This window comes from Trachemys scripta, chromosome 1 (genome assembly GCF_013100865.1).
Source record: "Trachemys scripta elegans isolate TJP31775 chromosome 1, CAS_Tse_1.0, whole genome shotgun sequence".
NCBI lineage: Eukaryota > Metazoa > Chordata > Testudines > Emydidae > Trachemys > Trachemys scripta.
The window spans coordinates 266,933,024-266,952,594 of NC_048298.1; the positions used below are offsets into that span (position 1 = coordinate 266,933,024).

Sequence of the window (19,571 nt, forward strand, 5' to 3'; positions counted from 1 at the left end):
CTTCCCCCCCCCCCCCCCGCACCTCCTGCCATCCCAACTCTGGCCCCCACCTGCACCTCCTGCCGCCCCAGCCCTGGGCTCTCCTCCCCCCCCCCACCCGCACCTCCTGCCGCACCAGCCCTGGGCTCTCCCCTAAAGAAGGAATTGGGTGGACTAAATGGACGGTGCACCTCTCTCTATCTGAAGCCTAGCAAGGGAGGTATGTGGATCCCACTAGAATTTAAAATGAAAAGTAAGGGAGGGGAGGCTCTGGACCTGGGCAGCTTTAGATACAGTACAGGGACTTAGGAGGATTTCCACTTCTGAGCCATGGAAGCAGAAATTGACTTTTTCTTTCCAGATTTAGCTAATATTCAGAAAGGGAATCTAGCACCTGCCTTCCAGATTTGAACACCCTCAAAATTCAGGAGTGCTCAAGCTCAATTTGGGTAGCTGTTACTTCATTTCTCCCACATCAAATATACTGATCCACTGTAACTTGCTGTAGAAAAAGTAGAATAAATTGAGCAAGAAATGCTTCCCAGTGGTTATTAGGACTGGAAGTGCTATTTTCAACAGCCATTGCTTTTTTAATTTTATTTGTTTAAAAGGAAGACCGTGATAGTGCATTCCCCCATAGAAACACAGAATGGAACAAAATAATAAAGGCACCTCAACTTTTCCTCATTTATGTAGGACAGTCTTATAATATGCATCCAGATATCCTCCAGTCACACAAGCTGAAAATTGTTCCACTTTACTGCAGTTCTGTAACCATATGGGAACCAATCCTGTCTGTGTTCTGTGCATATCCAAAATTCCTGCTGAATGACCTGCCCTGGGAGCGAGTTACCAGTGACCCAGGGCTGGGGCGGCAGGAGGGTGCAGTTGCGGGGGGAGGGGAGGGGGAGAGCCCAGGGCTGGTGTGGGGGAGTGGGGGGCAGCAAAAAACCACACTTTGGAGCAGGGACTTGAAATTTGTCAGAGGGTGGCTTTTTGTGTAAGGGCCTTTTGCCATCCCTGTGAAAATTCCACCCAGTTTGGCCATTGCATAAGCCAAGGGTGGCCAAACGGTGGCTCTCGAGCCACATGTCTCTTTTATAGTTAAAGTGTGGCTCGTGGAGCCCCCCTTCATTCTCCACCTACCGGACTGTGGTGATGGGGAGATTGGGGCTTCTGCCCTGCGGCAGGGGGTGGGGCTAAGGGCTTCTGCCACAGATGACTGATGCTTATGGGGGAGGGCGGGGGGGGCACAATTTAAAGTTTTGCTCCTCCCAACAGTTTGTCATGGCTCCCCAGGCACGCCTGCCTTCTTACCCTCAGCCGGCACTCCCTGCAGCTTCCAGCTCTCTTTGTGGAGAGGCTGTGGCAAACAGCTGGAATCTGCAGGGCAGGGCTGCTGTTTTAGCTTCTTGGGAAGGCAGCAGCAAAAGCAGTGGCTCTCCCTACAGCTCCCAGCTGTTTGCCACTGCTGCTCCCCATGGCTGCAGCTCCCAGCTTGCTGGCTCCAGCAGTTGCTGTGCAGAGAGGGGGCATGGTGGCACCATGTGACTGAGTGGGGCCAGCAAACCTTAGCAAAAATCTGAGGGGGCATGGTCATGTGCCCCTCCACATGTCGCCTTTGGCTTCCGCCCAGTGGGGAGGAGGGTCTCAGAGCTTCAGCTCTGTGGGGCGCACCTGCTGGGGCTCGGGGCTTCAGCAGGTGCGGTGCTGAAGCCCCAAGCCTGGGCAGGCGCCTCCCTGCAGGGCTGAAGCCCCAAGATCCACTAGCCTCTTCCTGTTCTTTCTCTCCCCCTCTTTTTCCCCCCACCCCCAGTATCTTTCTTTAAGAACTCACAAAGAGAATGGTGGGTAGAATAGCCCATCTATTTTGTCCACCAGTTAGGCCCAATGTACGACACACTAATTTTGATTCACAAATTTCTGGACCCACAATTTCTTGTTGATCAAACTTGGTCTTTACAATCTCCTTGAGTTATATCCTTAGGCCTTTTTGTTTGGACTAATTTAGTTTTTGTCTCCCTTTGCACCTTTTCCCATCAACACTTTGTTATAGGTTATTGTGATATCTTCTGATCTTAAACTTTTTTATATGCGAAATCACAATTAGGGTAAATTTTAGGTCCAATTATCACAACAGCCCCCATATTCCTCCCTCTGGACACTCTCACAAAATCAGCTTAGTTACCCTATCTGTAGCCCTCTTGGGGTGTGTCTACACTTCACACTTCTTTTAGCGATGAGTAGTGTACATACCCATATAGCCCTTGTCCCAGCATGGGTATAAAAGGCTCTGGCCAGAGGGTTTCCCTGCTGCCTCCCCGCTTTCAGAGCCTTTTCCTTGCCACGGGAAAAGGCTATGGCAGCAGGGAGCTGCTGAAGCTTTTTCCCAGCTGCCTCCTCCAAAGTCTTTCATTGACACATGTAGCTACATGCTGCAGTGTGGACACAGCTTGCTTTGCACTGCAGCATGTAGATAACATGACCAACACTGGTGTGTAGTGTAGACATAGCCTTGATTTCCAACTTTCCCCTCAAGGAGAAGTTAATTGGATTGGAATTCATGCTCCCTGCACAGTTCTATGAAGGAAGATAGCAGGGTTGCTCTGACTACTCACCTTTTCTTCTTCTGTGGATCTGTTTCTTGGAGACTGACTTTCTTTTCTGGCGGATTCTGGCCAAAGGATGCACCAGAATGCTTGTCAGCTATTATGTGACTTCAAAGAAGGTGTTGCAGTAGCTGGTAAAAGATTCTGGGGCATGCATATGACCATAAGAAAGAAAACACTTGAGATCATTTGGAGACCAACTATCTATCTTTGCAGAAGAAACCAGTTGAATTCTTCTGGGGGAAGCTTATGGGCTTACCAAATAATGTTTTTTTATTAATGGAAATGCTGTAAACATGAAAGCCCTCTGAGCATCACACTTGGTGTTGCTGTGAATCAAAAAATGCCATTCCTCATAACAGGGGAGAGGGGGACATTGAGTATGCTTTCTCTGATGTCGTCATTGTTTTGGGATTTGCTGCTGCAAGACAAGTCAAAGTATTTCTCTCTTTAGCTGACAAATTTATGACATGGCTGCAGATGTTTGGGAACAGCTGTTTAGAATATCCAGTACTTCTCAGTAAAACTACATAAGTAGTCTTCTGGCCAATTTTTAACATTTGTCCATGAATGGGAAGGATCCATACATGAGGATTATTGCCTGTTTTGCGGTCTTCAGAGAGGATCTTCTGTAGGGGACAAAAATCTTTGAAACTTTCATCAATTGATTTTTGCAGCTGGGTTGAATTGGTATTTTTTTATTGGTATTTGCACTGTTGGTGCCTGACTAGTGACAGGAAAACACTGACCTTGTGACTAGAATCCAGTCTGTTGGACCCCAATATGTTTAGACACGTTATTCAACTTGTTGGGAAGTTTTGGCAGCAGAGAGGATGAAAGTGAAACTGAAAAAGATACTTGGTGAAGCTGTAGGCGATGCAAATTTTATTAAAAGTAAACCTCATGTGCACTGTTTCACTACTTGATATGAAGCAATGGGCACTCAGCACCAGAAGCTCCTTTTCTAAACCAGATTGGTTGGTTTTCTTGTGGCAAAGTTTTGGATTGTGTCTGAGATCAGAGAAGAGTCAAGAATTTCCATTGAACTTTGGTGACCATCATTACCTTGTTCTGAATGCTTCTTTCCATGAGCAAAGCATGACATGGGTTCGTAACTTGAGGCTCACAAACAGGTGTACTGGGATCATGACCTCTGTGCCCTTCCTATATTGCTAGATGGGAGGGAAGGTCTTGGAGGGAGGGGTCTAAGGGAAGTCCTGGTATGGAAAATGTTGAGAACCACTGAATTAGTATTTCTTTTATGCTTGTTGCAATTATGCATTAAGATCCATGCATAAAAAAGGTGTATCGGAATCATTTAACAGACATTGAGCTAAAGAAACGTACCAAAATTAGTGAGGGATCCTATATTTGGAAATTGTATATAATACCAAGAAATCCCCCTGCCCCCCACCTAAAGGTAAATATAAATCCAATTGAAACTTAAAGACCTTCAGGCAACTAGAACAACTTCTTTATTTGAAGGGGCTTGCTGCATGTGAGGGTCAGGAGAAAATTTTGTATTTGACATATTGATCTTAAAAATGTACATCAGATTGTTTTCCTGATTGTAGTCACTTCCCATTCTGTCACTAATTTTGAACCTTCATTTTTAGCAAAATAAAGGAGACCAGCAACAAGCTCCCTTCTCATTAAATTTGTTTTTCAAATACATAAAACTCCCGTGAGTGAGTAGTACGTTAGGTACTTCTAGAAATTAATGTATTTTTGGCCCTTGAAAAGTCACGTTCTACCTGCCTCGTGTTTTTTTTATTACTAAACATACAACTGCAGTATACAGGACTCTTATTACAGTCTGTTTCAAACAATATACATTTTTAAGACCAATGTAGACAGATGGAATACACTGGAAAACTTAAATGAGGGAATAATTTGGAATTTTTTTAATTAAGTGGCTTATTGTGGGTAAAAGAGTGTTTGTGAACACAATAATTAAAGAGAGAATCATAAAAGGGCATATACCATTGCTCAGTCCTAAAGATTTTTTTCTCTGTCCAGATCCCTTTTCACTTTTTGGAGCAAGACCCAGATGACTGGTGAGTCATAGGATGAGAACCAAACCCCAGCTAGTGCAGCATCAGGTAACAGAGCAGTACAGACCATTTTTCAGAGCAAAAAGAGAGAATGATGTTTAGGTCAAAAGATTTTTCTAATATCAAAACTAGGAACAAATATATAGGTAGAAAGGTTGTAAGGGACCATTATGATTGAGTCTTGGCTCCAAGTCTCTTTCAGTTTGCTAACTGCAGTTAAATCAAAGGCATTGTAATGAAGCTACTTGGCACTGACAACCAATTGGACATTTAAAAATTCTGAAACCAAAGAAGACCAATTGAAGCTCTAGTAGTGCACCAGAGATATGCAGAGTCAGGTCAGATTCCGGATCCTAAAGCATCTTCCAGGTGGTGTGGAGGTCAGGTTCAAACCATGATGAGAGGAGGGAATACTGAGAATTCGAAAAGATTTCTCAGCCATGGAATTAAAAACTCTGGCTTAGTACAGGCTGCTTCTTGGGTAAATGCCCTTTTCCTCTGTTGGTCCATCTGATTATTCTCTTCAGTATTCTGGGGATGGTATTGGTTTCTCCCCTTAATTTTTAACAGGCCCTATTTATCCTTTGTGGGAGACAGCATTTGTTCTTCTGGCAGATACTGAAAAATACAGAGCCAGGCTCCAACAGTGGTGTAATCTACAACATTTTAAAATATTGGGAGTCAGCATTGTTGTTTGACTATGTATTGCTACAGAGTTACTGGACTCTGAATAAATGTTCAACTCACTTGACTTAAATAGTTGTTCTCCTGACAGCTTTGTGTTTGTACTGCAAATATAGCCTTTTGGGGGGATTGGTGGGTGTCAGAGAGGGATGTTGTATAGGTAGTTCAGTGAGGTATGGTTATTGTGTATTGCCCTATGATTAAATTACATATCAGTCACACCTCTATCTTGACACCTATTAATGGTTTGTGATAGGTACATGCTCAGTTTTGCTTTATGTTGGACAAAAATGAAGTTATGGATTAGAAATTTAAGTAACATCTCTGATTTTTATTGGGCGCATCCCAAGGTGTTTTTTTTACTCTTACCAAACACTTTGGGAAGACTATTAAAACCTCCAAGTTATGAGTGCCTTGGGACCAGAGGTTGTTCGTAACTCTGACCAAAATTTTTTGGTTCTTTCAAATGTTTACATCTGAACATTGACTTAATACAGCTTTGAAACGCTACTATGCAGAAGAAAAATGCTGCTTTTAACCATCTTAATTTATGTGAAACAAGCACAGAAATAGTTTCCTTACCTTGACAAATTGCTTTTTTTAAACTTCCCCTTAATTTCTTCTTCAAGTGATTGCTCATGTATATTCCACAATAGGTGTGTGTGCTCGCCACGTGCACCGGTGCTGGAAGTTTTTTCCCCTAGCACTATCCATAGGAGAGCGCCCTTAGTGACCCCTAGAGTGGCGCCTCCGTGGCACGGTATAAGGGGCGCTGCGTGCTCCCCCCACCTTCAGTTCCTTCTTGCCGCCAATGAAGGTGCTTCGGAACTGCTCTGCTCCAGCTTGTCTGCAGCTCTCCTCCAGAACTCTTGTTCGTTCAGTGTACTAGTACCTGTAGTTAAAGTAGTTTGATTAGTTTTAGTTTAGTTTAGTGCGCCTGGGCCGGGGCATGCCCTGAGTTTTAAGTCGTGGAACACTTGTAGGCAACCGATGCCAGTGACTGATCTGCACGTGGACTGTTTACGCTGTTTGGGTGAAACCCATCTCAGTAATCGCTGCAAGATTTGCAAGTCGTTCAAGCCTCAGCCCGAGAGAGACATTCGGTTTGGGGCCATCCTGATGCAGTCGGCGTTGACCCTGACTCCGGTGCGCTGCTCTGAGTTGGCACCGGGTACTACGGTGTCGGTGTGCGGCAACCCCCTGTTGCCATCTACCAGTCGGCACCGCTCCCCGTCTGAGGGGCACGCCAAGAAGGCTAAGAGGCCTTCTCTACTGCGGCACCGGAGCAAAACTGGGGGAGAGGCTAGACGCATGTTGGGCAGTCCTCAGTCCCCATTGGCCTCTAGCCTCTGACTCAGGTCGAGCGGAGTATCCCGGCCCATTCAGAGCAGGCTTCCCTAGATGTCTGGGTGCCCTCCATGCCGGAGGCCCTGCAAGCGGCCCAGGACGTTATGTCCATGCCAGTACCAGGGGCACTGCCAATGCTGGCTCCACGGTCCAGAGGCAAGCTGCACTGGGATCTCCGTAGTCGCCCCCGGCTCAGTACCAGTCCCAGTTGAGGGAATGTTCCCAACCCCGTTAGCTGCTCAGTGACCGTCCTGTGTGTAGTTCATGCAGGTCACCATCGACACCCACCAGGTTGTCTGGCTGGGTTCCAACTGACGGAGACTCCAGGCACCGCTCCACTTCGAGGAGCAGACACCATCGAGACCGAGGCAGATGATGCCGAAGGTCCTCATCTCTGAGGGGCTATCATAGCCAGTTGCAATACGAATGTCGACGCCGTTCCCATTTGTTATCTCGCTCCAGGACCCTGCCATGGCACTGCTCCTGGGCATCGATCGTCGTCGCCTTGCTGTCGCTGCCCGCCGGAGCCGATCGCAGAGCAGCTGCTACTGGCAGTACCGTTTCTCCAAGTCAGGATCACAGTCTCGTGGTCGGCATTGCTCCCAGCGGTACCAGTGGCCCCCAACACAGCCCCTGGTGAGGGCTCGCTCGGTGGCTGGAGCCTCGGAACGGCTGTCGGCCTCCCTCTCCCAACCTCCAAGGAAGGAGTCGGTGGGACGTGCATCTTCGGTGCCGTGCCCAGAGGGCGACCATGTGATGGATCCTCCGGTGCCGGTGGACACGCAAAGTACTGCACCTGCCTCCTCACCTTCCCCAATGAGGTGATTACATCTCCTTGTCCCTCTGTCCCGCAGGAGGACTCTAAAGCCCATCAGGAACTATTGAAAAGGGTGGCATCTAACCTCAACCTTCAGGCAGAGGAGGTGGAGGAGCCCTCGGACTCCCTCTTCAACATCCTATCTGCCTCGGTACCGGGCAGGGTGGCCCTTCCACTCCACAAAGGGGTGGCAAAAATTTCAAATGCCTTGTGGCAAACCTCAGCCTCCTTGTCCCCCATCTCAAAGAAAGTGGAATTCAAGTACTTTGTGCCTGCCAAGGGGCATGAATATCTATACAGCCACCCTGCTCCTAACTCCCTGGTGGTTGAGTCAGTCAACCACCGGGAGCGGCAGGGCCAACCAGCCCCTACTCCGAAAAATAAAGACTCAAGGAGGCTGGATTTAATTGGAAAGAAAATGTATTAGTCCTCAAGTTTCCAGTTACGAATGGCAAACCATCAGACTCTCCTGGGTCGGTGGTATGAGTTCAATCTGTGGGGCTCTCTGTCCAAATTCGAGGACTCCCTTCAGGAGCGTGACAGGAAGGAGTTCAAAGCTCTGGTGGAGGAGGGTACAGCGGCTGCCAGGGCAACCCTGCAGGCAGCGTCAGATGCGGCAGACACGGCTGCACGGTCCATGGCCTCCGCGGTGTCCATGAGAAAGGCATTGTGGCTTCTGCTGTCTGGGCTGTCCAGTGAGGCGCAGACCTCCCTGCAGGACCTCCCGTTTGATGGCAAGGCTCTGTTTGCGGAAAAGACGGACATAAAACTGCATGGCCTGAAAGACTCCCACACTACGCTTAAGACTCTCGGCCTCTATGCTCCCACTCCGGCTAGACCTAAGTTTAAGCTGCAGCAGGCTGCTGCTCAGGCCACCCACTCTAAATACGAGCCCCCTTATAAAAAGTCGTGAAACTATAAGAAACACCTTCAGAGGCAGTCCCGGTCTGCCCCCCCCCCCCCAGCCTGGGTCCTCAAAGGGCAAACAGGCGGGGAAACGACAGTTTTGACGGGACGCCCGGGGGCGATCCACCAGTTCACATCAGGGATCCACCCACAATAAAGTTTACCTTCTCCAACCGGTTGTGTGCTTTTCTCCTGGAGTGGTCTCGACTGACCTTGGACTGATGGGTCCTCAACACCATCTCCCGGGGCTACACCCTCCAGTTTTCCTCTACCCTGCCCAACCACCCTCCGCCCCGTCCCTCTTGGGGGACCCCTCTCACAAGGTTCTGCTCGAGCCGGAGGTAAGGTGGCTTCTTGGCTTAGGAGCGCTGGAAGTGGTGCCAGTGGAGTTCAAACACAAGGGATACTAGTCCTGCTATTTCCTTATCCTGAAGGCCAAAGGGAGGATCAGGCCTATCCTCGACCTGCGAGGCCTGAACCAGTACATGGTAAAGCTCAAGTTCCGCATGGTCTCCCAGGATTCCAGGGACTGGTATGCTGCCCTCGATCTGCAGGATGCATACTGCCACATCTATATATTTGAGGGGCACAAGCGCTTCCTCCATTTCATGGTTAGGCAGGAACACTACCAATTTATGGTCCTCCCGTTTGGCTTGTCCACTGCCCCCAGGGTATTCACAAAGTGTGTGTCTGTGGTGGCGGCCTACCTCAGACATCGTGGGGTCCAGATCTTCCCCTATCTGGATGACTGACTGGTCAAGGGCAGCTCCCAGTCGCCGGTGTGGGATCACGTGGTGCTCCTCCTGTCCATGTGCGGCACTCTGGGCCTGTTGGTGAACAACACCAAGTCCACCTTAGTCCTGGTACAGCGTATAGAGTTTATCGGGGCAGTCCTGGACACCAAATCGACCAGGGCCTCCTTCCCACCAGACAGGTTCGAGACCCTAAAAGCGTTCATTGACACAGTCAGAAGGTTTCCAGTAACAACGGCCAGAGCGTGTCTCCAGCTCCTGGGTCACATGTTGGCGTGCATATATGTGGTTCGCCATGCCAGACCATGGATGAGGCCCCTCCATCTCTGGTTGGCCTCTGTGTTCTCCCAGGCCAGAGACAGGATGGACAAGGTTCTCACTGTGGCCGAGCCAGTGATCACCTCCCTACAATGGTGGTCCTCCCTGGGGAACATGCTCCGTGGGGTTCCGTTCAGAGGCAGGCCCCCGTTGATGGAGCTGGTGTCCGACACATCAGACCAGGGGGGCGGAGCCCATGTGGGGGATGTTCAGATTCAAGGTCTGTGGTCTGCACAGGATCTTGCCCTCCACATAAACGTCAAGGAACTCAGGGCCGTCTGACTGGCGTGTGGCCTTCCGCTCGCACCTGGTGGGCAGGGGGTCTGGGTTCTCACAGACAACACGGCCTCGATATTTTACACCAACAGGCAAGGCGGGGCCTGATCCTCTGCCTGGAACTCACGGCGGATCTCCTGAGCCGGAACTTCTCTCAGCACGAGTGGTCTCTTCACCCAGAGGTGGTGCACAGACTTTTCCAAGAGTGGGGAACTCCCTACGTGGACCTGTTCGCGACTCGGCAGAACCATCTATGTCCCCGGTTCTGCTCTGGGGGGACTGCTGATTGGCAAGGTCCTGGAAAAGGCACCGGCGTGCCCTGGGCAACATTGGTACAGGACCCCCATGAGCCTGGCAGTAGCTCCGCTGTGGCCGTTGCCACCCCTCCCGGTCCTGCTCTCCCCGGACCAGGGTCGCCTCTTCCACGCCAACCTAGCGGCACTCCACCTCACAGCGTGGCTGCTCAATGGTTAGGCTGGGAGGAAAGGACATGCTCGGAAGGGTTTCAGCGCGTCCTCTTGGAAAGTAGGCGACCCTCCACGCACTGAGCCTACTTGGCGAAGTGGTTTTGATTTTTCCGATGGACAGCTGAGCAAGGCGTCTCCCCCGTGGCTGCCCAGATCCAGCTCATTTTAGAATATCTCCTTCACCTTAGCACCCCAGGCCTGGTGCTCTCGTTCGTCAAAGTGCACTTCGTGGCCGTATCGGCCTTCCATCCGCCGGTGCAGGGGCACACGGTATTCTCCCATGCTATGACTGGCCGATTCCTTAAAGGGTTGGATCGTCTCTTCCCATACGTTAGGCCCCCCAGTCCCACAGTGGGACCTGAACTTGGTGCTGGCCAGGGTCCCCCCTTTTTAGCCGCTAGCTACTTGCTCCTGGTCACACCTCTCGTGGAAGGTGGCCTTCCTGGTGGCGATCATGTCAGCTAGACGGGTCTTGGAACTCAGGGCCCTGACTTCCAAACCCCTGTATGTGGTGTTCCATAAAGATAAGGTCCAGCTCCGCCCACATCCTTTGTTCCTCCCGAAGGTAGTTTCTACTTACCACATGGGTCAGGACATTTTCCTGCCCGTCCTGTGCCCCAAGCCACATGCGTCCAGCGAAGAGCGCCGCCTCCACATGCTGGATGTGAGACGGGCTCTGGCCTTCTACCTGGAACAGACCAAGCCGTTCAGGAAGTCCTCACAGCTGTTCATTGCCTCTGCCAAACTCATGGGGGGTTGGCCGATCTCCATTCAGCGGCTCTTCAACCGGATCACCTCGTGCATCCGTACCTGTTATGACCTGGCGGGAATCCCTCCACCGTCAATTGTGAGGGCACACTCGACTAGGGCGCAAGCCTCGTTGGCTGCCTTTGTAGCCCATGTCCCTATTCAGGACATTTGTAGGGCTGCCACGTAGTCTTCAGTTCACACATTCACCTTGCATTATGCGATCATTTCCCAGACCAGGGAAGACGCTGGGTTCGGCAGGGCTGTGCTCCGTCCCGAGAATTTGTGAATTCCTATCCACCTCCAACAGATAGATTGGAATCACCTATTGTGGAATACACATGAGCAATCACTCGAAGAAAAGACTGGTGTTCTTTGAGATGTGTTGCTCATGTCTATTCCACATCCCGCCCTCCTTCCCTTCTGTCAGTTGTCTGGCAAGAAGGAACTGAGGGTGGGGAGAGCGCACAGCACCCCTTATACTGCTCCATGGAGGTGTCACTCCAGGGGTCGGTAGGGGCGCTCACCTATGGGTACTGCTAGGGGAATAGCTTCCGGCACCGGTGCATGTGGTGAGCACGCACACCTATTGTGGAATAGACATAAATAACACATCTCGAAGAACACCATGCCATTTGTACTTGATAGCGTACTTAACCTTTAGTTTAACTTGTACTAATAAATTAGTTTCAATAGTTTATTATTTTTTCTCCCAAGAGGCAAACATTCTGTCCTGCCCCCCAAAACCATCCTTCCTTCCTTGTGGGAACTTTCCTTCCTGAAGGAGCCTTTTTTGGGGGGGGATCATACCTAAATCTCCAGGAATCAAGCATTGCTTTACTGCTGGGACTCCTTACCAGTTAGAGGTGGCCATTTGCACTGTATCCGCTGCTTAAGGGATACTCAAGTGCTGTCCAAGGGCATGATCTGCTTAGGATTCAAGAGTCATTTCAGGAAAGAGAGGGAGATAAGCTTAGACTCATCGTGATGGAACACTCCCTCTGACAGGCATCAGACCCAGAACTGTGCCCCTTCCCTACCATCCCCCCAAATAGTGATCTCCAAGTGATCATAGTGTCCCATTACCTCTGCAGCTTGATTGCCTTCTAGAAAAAAGAGAGATCTGCAAGTGATAGCATGAAAGTTCTCTGTCAAGAGAAGCCCTAAATCTCATCAGAATGAAGTTGGGCCCTAAGAGACCTGCCATACTGGAAGTGCCACAAAAGGCATTGCTGAGGTCTCAAGGATTCTCTGTACTGAGAGTCCCTCTATATCTAAACCTAGCATTAGGTACCATATAAGCAGGATCAAGGTGCTAGGAGACTCCAGATGGTACCAGCTGTGACTTCCACGTCCTCATCGCTGCATACGGTACCCAGATCCATCAGTCATTCTGCATCACTCTTGGTATCACAGGTTGCTGCTGCTAAGACTTGTCAGAGTTCTTCATAGAGCCGCCCAGTACTTCAGGAATTCATATTCTCCAGAGACCTATTCATCTCTGATTAATCTGAGTCTTCCTTCAGTGATGGAACACTGCCAGTCCCAGGACCTGCTTTACCCCTTGTGCCACATCACTTACCAGTATTGACTGGTTCCTTGCGAATGGACAGCCTCCTACACTATCATTGTCTGCCCCCCCTTTTTGACTGTGGGGTGCAACCTGGAACTGGGGAACTGCTGTGCTCCCTTAACTCACCAGCCTGGGCTCTCTCACAGTGCTTTGCTAGTGACAACCAGCAAGCCCCTCCAGGCGCTCTTATCACTCAGCATAGCAGCATGTGGGGCCCCACACACGGCTAGATTTACTCATGAGGGAATTCTGCGCCAAACAATTAAAAATTCTGCACCAAAATATTACAAATCTTGCACACAGTATTTTAAAATTCTGCATGTTTTATTTGTCAAAATAATACAATATAATCACACCATTTTCATTTTTTTGCTGAAAAGTATTTTGAAATAGATTAGCACAATAATGCAGAATTTTGCAGAATTTTAACATTTTAAACTTTCTGGGGTAGAATTCCATCAACAGTATCAGGGTTCTGTGTGACTGGCAGCTTGGTGAAGGGTCCAGGTGCAGGGGGGATCTGGATGCAGAGGGGCTTGTTGCAGGGTTCTGGGTTCAGGGTAACGGTACTTTCAGGGAAGTCCAGGTGATGGTGGTTAGGGCTCAGTGAGGAGATCTGGGTGCTGGGGGAGTGGGGCTTGGTGGCATGGGGGTCAGGATGCAGCAGGTTGAGGCTCAGTTGGGTGGGGGTCTTGGTGTGGGGGGCTCCTGATGCAGAGGATGAGTTTCAGGGGTTTGGGTGCAAGGGGCTTGGACGGGGTTCTGGGTGTGGGGGGGTTGTGGTTGTAGGGGTGTGTGTGAGGCTCGGTGGAGGGTGGGGTTGGGTGTGGGGAGGTCCTGAGCTGAGATTTCCCAAGCACTTAAACCAAAACACTGTTTTAGGTAAAATATAGAACAGATTTAACTACAGAAAGATAGATTTTAAGTGGTAGGCATAAAAGGTCAGAGATAGTTACCAAAGAAAATAAAAGTGCACAGTCTAAATCTTAAACATTATCAGACTAGGCAGTAATTAGATCAAGCAGATTTCTCACCCCATTGGATGTTGCAGTCCGTAATATACAGGCTTCTCAAGCCTGGGACCAGTCTCCTCAGGTGAAGTCTGTCTTTCCAGTGTAGGTGGGAGAGGAAAGAGGCCAATGCATGATGCCACCGTCCCTTATTTTATACCCTCAGTCCGCGTGCCTGGAAAATACTAGGCCAGACATGTCCTGGTGGGCTTTGCTGAGTCATAGGGTTGAGCGATCCCCCTGGTGGGGTCTTGTGCATCTGTCATTGAATTGTAAATCCCTTAATTATAACTGCTGCTGATTAATGGTTGTTGAACACTCTCCTGGGCGGGGGATCACCTCCTTTGTATATCACTAGCAAACTTACAGCATGTTTCAGCAACAACCATATATTAATATCCCATAACTAGATACACACCAATGATAGACATATTTTGACAGAACAATGGGTTTCAGCAGATCATGGCCTTTCATATGATATCTTACATGACATGCTTTGTATGAAATATATCATAATTATATGATAGGAGTGCATATGCAGTTCCAGGGTGCTGCTTTGAGGTACAGAGTGCCACAGGAGACAACAGTTCTTCTCACTCCCTAATTTCTGTTCAAAATTACTTCAATTATAACCCAGGTCTGATATGCCTGGAGCCTTTTCTTTTAAGGGATACTTCAAGACATAGCATTGAGCAGTTCCACATCCCCACTGGTATGACACATCTAGGGTGTGTCCCCCTTTTCCTTTTGGTTCTTCCCGGTAGCCATATTGGGATTCTTGGGCAGCCTAACATCAACAGTTTTCCAAGGTACCTAGCTCTTTTGTTGAATGTCAGAGACAGCACTCTCTTGTCCCATGGCTTCTCCCCCAATCAGTCCCTACTGTGGGTCCTTTTCACCCATCCACTCTCCTCCCCCACCACCATTATAGTTTCAGATGCATCCTCTCTAGGATGGAGAGCTCCTCTTCAGGAGCATACTATTCAGTACAGGTGAAGATTCCAGGAATCTACTCTCCATATACCCTCTGGAGTTGAGGGCCATCAGATATGCCTGCCATCTGACTTCCTGCCTATGATCAAGGGACGGTTCAACAGAGTAAAGACAGACAACAAGGCCAATATGTACAACATAAAACATAAGAGGGGAGTGAGAGCCTTTTCCCTTTCTGTAAAGTTATGGAACTGGTGTGTAGCCCACCACATCCTTATTTCAGCTGTTTACCTATCTGCCCTCCTCAACACCATAAGTGATGGTCTCGGCAGCTGCTTGTCTCAGGATCACAAGTGGGAACTTGCCAACTCCATACTCAAACATATTTTTCAGTTGTGGTTTTCGAGAAGTAGGTTGTTTTTTTTGCCAAGGTCACCAACATGAAGTGTGCAAAGTTTTCCTGAAGAGGTCGTCTAGGTAGCCATTCCCTGGGAGGTACCTTCTCATCTTTTGGTTGAAGAATCTGTCACATGCCTATTCTCCAACACTTCTCATCCTCAGTCTTAAACAAGATCAAGTAGGATGGAGCCAAGGTTGTCTTAATTGCACCAGCTTAGCTGAGATGAGTATCAATTCCATATCTAATTTGCATCCCCTCTCTTCCTGCTATCAACCTTCCACTAACACCCAACCTGCTCACACAGGACTCAGAAAATATTCTTTACCCCAACCCGAATGCTCGGTGACTAAAGACATGGTGCCTGATTGTCTGTTGGGGATAGAACTCTCCTGTTTTACAGAGATTCAAGAGGTTCTGTTGAATAGTAGAAAAGAATCATCTCTAAAAAACTTATGGGCAGGAATGGAAGAGATTTTACCGTTGGTGTACCCTATAACACTTGTCTCCTATTGACTCTCACCTCTCAGAAATCCTAGAGTACCTTTTTGGTTTGAAGAATATAGGCCTTTCTCCGAGCTCTGTTGAAGTTCATCTAGTGGCCATCATGGTGTTCCATGATCCAGTGGAGCGGTTTTTGACGTTGGCTCATCCTGCAACCTCTGGGTTCATCAAAGGGTTATTTAACAGGTTTCCACACGTCAGGGAGCCCCCATCCTGGGATTTGGACTTAACTCTGATGCAACCTCCCTTTCAACTGCTGGTCATGTGTTCACTCTTGCGCCGTATCCATGAAGACCACTTTCTTATTGACAGTCACCTCTGCTTGGAGAGTTGATAAGTTAGGGGCTTTGATGGCTACTCTGTTTTCTTTAAAGACAAGGTATCCCTCCGACTATATCAGTGGCTCTTAACTGAGATCATCTTGGATTTTCATATCAGACTAGTCATCTCCCTGTTTTTCACCATAAACCTCATTAGACTAGGGAGGATGACATCCTTCACACCTTGCATGTTAGAAGGCTGTTGTCCTCCTATTTAAATAGGACTAGACCCTTTCAGGCCTCTCTTCCGTTATTTGTTTCTGTCACAGATAGAGCTACAGAAACACTAATGCCCCCAGAGACTTTCTCTCCTGGTACAAAGCTGCTAATATTCCATTCCCTTCTAAGGCTATATATAGTTCATTCCATCAGGTTGCAGGCCACTTCTGTTACCCTGCTAAAGGACATTCCTATTTCAGAAATCTACAAAGCTTCCAGATGGGCCTCCATCCACATTTCTCAAAGCACTCTGCTCTAGTGTGTGCATCTTGCATAGATGCTGTGCTTGGGACTGCCGTCTTCCAATCCATTTTAGATCCTTCTCCAAAGCACTCACCACCTCTAATGAGTACTACTTGGGAGTCACCTGAAGTGGAGCATTCACAGGGACATTACTTGAAGAACGAAAGTTTATTTAACTTATACAGTGACTGGAGTTCTTCTAGATGTTTGTCCGTATGAGTGCTCTACTACCTGTCCTTCATCCCTTCTGCTTTGGAGTTTGGTCTCCATGGAACTTCTGAAGTAGAGAAGTAACCGAGAACTGTTTGTCTATTACAGCCCTATATACCCCCAGTATGGGGCACAAGGATAGGTGTTTTAGCTCCTGTGGAGCTATGCTTGCCCTGATCCACTCAGAATAGGGTGATATATGTAGCCTGGAATTGTAACTTTTCCATAATGTGCATTTTCTCCAGCTTGTCCTAACTCCACTCCTCATTCCTCCTGGAGAAGACTGTGCAGGTTCTGGAGAAGGATGGTCCTTTGAAGATTCCGAAGTTCCCATCCTATGTTGACAACAGGAGCTCCATATGTGCAGGATTCTTCCATGCACAAATCAAGAGGGAGATAATTGGGACCGTTGTTGGTTGGTTTGATAATAATTTAAAATAGCATTGTGTGCATGATTTAAATAGACATTTGAATGAGGTGAGTGAGCCTCATCTAATTTTAATAATTGTGCCATGAACTGAAATAAGATGGAGTAGGGATGTTCAGCAGGCTTTTCACTCTTTTCTTTAGTTGTGTCCATTCTAGGTGATATTCTAATTTTCTTTCTTTACTTGTGTGAACAGTGTTTCTAAGCCTTATGTGCCCATTTTAAAGAGACAATAATTTATTTGACTAGCTTTGCACATTTATGGTGCAATCTTGTTGCTATCAAAACCAATGGAAAAACTACTGTCTGCATCAATGTGAGCAGTCGTGTCCTTATTACCTAAAGAGCTGGATGCAACAGTGGAACCAGTTTTAATGAGAATTGAATTTGTGTGTATTGCGTTTGGAAGAAAATCTGATGGAACAGACAATTATGATTGTATATGGAATTAGCAAATAGATTCAGTAGCAGTAACTATCAAGGTTTAAACAAATTCACCAGATATTTAGTAGCCTGAGCTTACCTGGGGTCACTGCCAGCAAGAGCCATTGAAGTTCCTTGATAAGGGGGAGTCTCGTCTCATCCTAGCATCAAGCCAACAGCTGGGAACCTGACGGTGGTGGAATTTTGAGCAGGGTGGTTTCACTGGACCCTCCTTGGGGCTGCATATTTGGTATTTGTTCTGGCTAGAGGGTGTGCAACAAATTTTAGATGGCAACAACTTCTAGTTGCTGGAAAAGAGAACATTCTCCTCTCTCTTTCTAGAGTTTGGCTACTGTGAGTGTAGAGCGTAGCATGCAAAGGGTAGTCTTCAAGAAAGTGTGTTTCACAGCCTTGTTCTGAATAAAGTATTTAGTGCATCCTGATAAATGATCTCATCTTTGTTTTGTTGCCCATAGGGGAATTTTTTATTTATATGAGAGTTCAGGATCCTTAGCTTAATTATTCAACAATCCTGGGCTCTAAATTGGAGGACTTTGTTAATAAAGAGCAGCATGAAAGAAGGTTACGTTTATTATTGTAGTGCCTAAGGACCTATTGTGCTAGGCACTGTACAGACACCAAAAGAGATGGCACCTGCCCCAAGGAGTTTACAGTCTAAATAGACAAGACACACACACACACACACACACACACTGAACTATGTGATGGCAGCAAATTTCATGTTAGTTTCATGACTTCTTTTTTTCATGGGGAGTGGCGATGTTGAAAAGGAATGGTGAATGAGACCTGGCAGAGGGGGATGTGTAAAATAGACTGAGGGACAGAGAGGGTTGGAAGAAACTGAGTCAGCACAGGCCTGAGAAAGTACAGTCAAAACTGTAGAAAATGTTCTGCTTGTCTTAAAGTCCATACAGTTTCCGTAGCTGTTCCTACTAGCTGGAGTCTCTGGCTGGTTCCGCCCTGCAGTCTCTCCCCCCCCGCCCCCAAGGCCACATGGTGAGGGTGGGGTGTGGCACCAGACCAGTATTTTAGCTCTAATAACCCCAGAATAGGGATGTCTCCCCTACAGAGTTCTGGGACCAAGGAACGGTGGGGGGAGATGTGGTTCTGCATGGACCCCATTTTATCCTCTCCTGAGTGCAGCAGTCCCTGCTTTAGCTACTTCTGTAGTTTCTCCTTCCAGCTGGAGTCTCTGGCTGGTCATGCATTTTCATGCCATCTTTCCTGTATGGAGGATTTGGATCTGACTTATGTTAAATATTTTACTAAAAATGTACACACTGTATCCTGACAGAAGTACAGAAAGGCTGTGTCTGCACTCAGAATTTTTTGCAATTCTTTCCACCATTTGCCCAGCACAGTTCATCACCATCAGGGCTAGCAATGATGAAAATGCTAGTGTAGACAGGGAACAGATATTTTTCTTGATGTGACATCTAAACATGCTTAGAAAGGGGAGAGGAGAGGCAGTTTGTTCTGGAAGCTCTGTGAGAGTCCCACTGGATTCAGTGGAATAGTGAAGTATAACTTAAATATCATTGACACATTCTTTGCACCGTTAGCTGTAGCAGGTGCTGATTGCTTTGGGAATCACATACCATAATTAAGGCTGCGTTTTAGTCACGTGTATTTTTAGTAAAAGTCATGGATAGGTCATGGGCAATAAAAATTCATGGCCCGTGACCTGTCCATGACTTGTACAGTACCCCTGACTAAATCTTGGGAGTGCTGTGGGTTCTTGGGGGGCGGCACAGGTTCTGGGGGGGGGGCAGGTGCTGGGGGGATGCTGGCCGGGGGGAGGGGGGGCGCAGGGGCTGGGAGGGGTGATCCGGGGGGGTGCCACGAGTGCTGGGGGAGCAGTCCGGGGATGGGCAGCTGGTGCTGGGGAGAGTTGGAGGGGCTGGCAGCGACATGTCCCTCCCTAAGTTCCTAGCTCCGCAGCTCTCATTGTCTGGAAACCATGGCTAATGGGAGCTGTGGGGGCAATGCCTGCAGGTGGAGGCAGTGTGCGGGGCTAGGAGCTGAGGGAGGGACCTGTTGCTGCTTCCGGGGAGCCCCTCCCAAGGCAAGCGCTACCCAGACTCCTCATCCCTTCCTGTGCCCCAACTCCCAGCCTTGAGCCCCTTCCCATACCCAAACTCCTCCTGCTGCTGTTGGGAGGGGGGGCAGTGGCCCGCGACTGGCCCAGGGGCTGTCTGAGCTGCTCGGGCAATTCTGCAGCCAGTTGCACCGGCCACTGCCGAAGTCACGGAGATCACGGAAAGGCATGGAATCTGTGACTTCTGTGACAAACTCGCAGCCTTACCTATAAGGCTCTTGGAACATTCATAGTTTG

At 48.4% G+C, this 19,571-nt stretch overlaps 1 protein-coding gene across 13 annotated transcripts in view; it reads left to right on the forward strand.

Annotated features, from left to right (window-relative positions):
- The window catches only part of MYCBP2 (MYC binding protein 2), a 395,137-nt gene that overhangs the window by 15,282 nt on the left and 360,284 nt on the right, over positions 1-19,571 (forward strand). The window lies entirely within an intron of this gene.